Source organism: Equus przewalskii, unplaced genomic scaffold (assembly GCF_037783145.1).
Source record: "Equus przewalskii isolate Varuska unplaced genomic scaffold, EquPr2 contig_12004, whole genome shotgun sequence".
Classification (NCBI taxonomy): Eukaryota; Metazoa; Chordata; class Mammalia; order Perissodactyla; family Equidae; genus Equus; species Equus przewalskii.
Genome location: NW_027226971.1, coordinates 3372 through 6742, shown reverse-complemented (window position 1 = coordinate 6742; position 3371 = coordinate 3372).

Here is a 3371-nt window from a genome sequence, read left to right as displayed (position 1 = left end):
GGTTCCTCAAAAATTTAAACACGTAATTAGCACGTGATGCAGCAATTCCATTCTTAGAGATACACCCCCTCCAAAATTTAAAACAGGCATTCAAAAAGCACAGGTACGTGAATGTTCATAGCAGCACTATTCAAACAACCTAAGCTGGAAGCAACCCAAATGTCCGTGAACTGATGAATGGGTAAACGTACTTCGAAATAGCTGTGCAATGGAATATTATGCAGCCATAAGGAGTGTTACCACGTGGACGAACTTTGAAATCATTATTCTAAGTGAAAGAAGCCAGATACAAAAGGTCACATAATGTGTGATTCCATTTATGTGAAATATTCAGAATAGGCCAATATATAAAGACAGAAGGCATATTAGCGGTTGCCAGGGGTTGCAGGGCACAGGGGACGACGAGTGACTTCTTAACAGCTGTGAGATTTCCTTCGGGGCTGATGCGAACCTTTGGTAAGAAGAGGGAGGTGGCGGTTTCACAATATTGTGAATTTACTTGACGCCACTGAATGGAATGGAATGGTTTGAAATGGTTAACTTTGTAACGTGTGAATTTCAGTTCAAAAAAAGTTTTCTTAGTTAAAGAAAACACCTTTTAGACCAATGTAATAAGAAGTTCAGGTATTTTGAAAAAACTAAGCAATTCATTTTAATGTACTCATTTAAAAATAACATTAAGCCCATTCTTGCTTACATGTAAATAGGCTTTATGAAAAAACTACTATATTTTTGAAAACGAACCAAAAAAAGGATTGAAAGCGTGGCACTGCTTTACATTTTTGCAAATCTATTTAATATCTACCTGAATAGGAAAGGTCTGGGTTTTCTTACCTGCTTCCTCATTCCACCCCTTACCATCTGCTGCTTCAGTGGAAGGGAACCAAGTAATCTGGATTCATCGATACCGAGCAGGGGAAGGAAGACCTCACTGGTCCCCCAACAGGGTCTCAGGAACCACCGCCCCCCGCCCCCCAGGGTTCTCAGAATGACCACTGGGCACTGCCAAAGTCCCATGTTCTTTCGTGATGTTAATCAGCCCTTTGAGAGCAGAGATGCTGTTAACTGACTTGACACAAATGGAGACTAGGGGACAGAGACGTTAGGGCACAATGTGGAAGTCACACAGCTGAAGAGAGGCAGAGCTGAGACTCAAACCCACATCCGCCTTTCAGAAAGTCTCTCTGACTTGAAAATCTCGACCATGAATGCACCCCACCATTTGCCCCCCTCCAACACTACACGGGCTAGATGGCAGGTCTTGATCTCTCTCTCTCCGTTGCCCCCGCGCTAAGAACCTGTTGAAAGCCTTCCTTCAGCTGGCACACAGCTGTATAAAAGTCCAGCGCGCCCTTTGCTTGTGGATTGCATGTGGAATGGGAGGCTTTGTCTGGCTCCAGAGTCCGGGATCCAGAGCTGTGCTGGGTCTCTCTGGAGCCCTCACCTCATGAGAGCTGATTTGGGGCCTCACTTGCCAAATCAGCATTCAGTGGCATCACGTTGGTGGCTTGAAATCAGCCATGATGGGAGTATTTACACCATGGAAATACGAAAATCCTGGAAATCGGAACTGCACTCCACCCTCCTGAGGGCCTGTTTCCAGCACGTCACTGCCCAGGACTGACCACAGAAGGGTCGCGGGGAGCTCATCAACACGAGGAAGAGCTGCATCACGGGGCAGCTCTGTCCCCTAATGTGAGTTACTATGAGAGAGGAAGTGTGTGCTGTGTGTCCTGATGATAGGAGCCCTATCTCTGAGCATAGCATTCACTGCCGGTGTGGTTGCAGCAGTACACGCTGAGCACAGATCCCAAATGTGAGAGGTTCAGCTCTACCTCCCTATTGTCCTAGGTCAAGGACACTTTGGGGAGTTGTCTCTCTTCTCAGGAGTCATGGTGTCCTGGCAGCCCTGTCAATACACATTTGTCCAAGTGTAGACCCAGAGTCCTTTGGTCCTGCCACAACCTGCGTTTCTGGTTTGCCTTCCTCTGACCTCTAGGTGCTTTATCCTCACATGTTTCCGCTCTCCAGGCCATTTTAAATTGACGAGGAGTCCTTGGACCCCACCTGCACAAATACACCTGGCTTCATGTGTCAGGATGATGGGGTTGAAAGGAGGTCGCTAACGGGAACTGGATCCTAAGTGTGTGTGTGTGTGTGTGTGTGTGTGTGTGTGTGTGTGTGTCTCAAGGGAGAAGAGAAGCTGTCTTCCTTTTATTTTATTTCTTCCATAAGTCATTTTGTCAAAACTCCCCTGCCCCAAACGCCTATTCCGTGAGAACATCAGGTATTGTCTCTAACATTTCATTCATTCATTCATTCATTGGATTGGTCGGGGAGTAATTGGCTGAGAGCGAGATCCACGCTCTGCATCTGAGGATGTATTAGTACTTCCTGGTTTCCATAGAAAGCCAACATCAGGGAGAACGTTTTGATGACACTCTAGTTTCCGTGACAACCGAGGTAAGCCATTCTTTCCTGGCGGCAGAAACATTTAACAAGGATATTTACAGACTGGAGAGATGGAGTAACTGTAGAAGACCTCGAGACTAGTCGGTGTCTGCTATCAACGTGAGTGTGTGTGTGTGTGTCTGTGTGTGGTGCCAGTGTGTGGTCTTTAGTTGGACATTAGGAAACTCTTAATTCCTCTTGTTTTGTAAGAGGAGGGTGGCAGCTCATCCTGTGGGGGGGGGCTAAGGTGGCTGAATAACCTGTCCCTACCCCAGGCACGTTTCAGCGTCCTAAGGTTGTTGTTGTGTGAGGGCATTGTCACCTAACTGTTGGGAAGCAGAGGTCCCCGAGTATTTCTCCTCGTACGCCTCTGCTCAACAACATTGTCTCATGAACCTCTGAAGATGTGGGTTTACTCTTGCACACCTACTTACAGTAAAGTTACTGTGTGTGTGATATGAGAGGGAAAATTTGAAGTCAGCGAATGAGACGGATGGGTAGGATTGGAGGGTCTAACGTAGCCTTGTGTGACCCAAGGGATGATATCGTGCTCACCCTGAGCAGCTGACACACGTGAACTAAGAATCATGTTCTCTAAGAGACGAATTTCCTGTTATCACACCACTAATTACAGTTGGGTAAATTGAATTCAGTCGGTAAATGACTCCTTCTTTATTCTATAAGTGTGAAAAACAAGCTTTTTCCACAAAGGTTCTGAGTTTTGCTGTTGCCACGTTTGGAAGTGGATGCTGTTGACGTTGAGGGTTGGCGGTTCTTTTTTTCTGTGTTTATTGTATTACGAAAGAAAAGCATAGCATTTACGGGACGTACTGTTGCATCCTCTGTCAGGGAAGTGCCTTCAGCAGAAGCGAGTTCTAGGTGGAGGATTTCCACGCCTCTCAGCTCCAGTCCTACGCGCT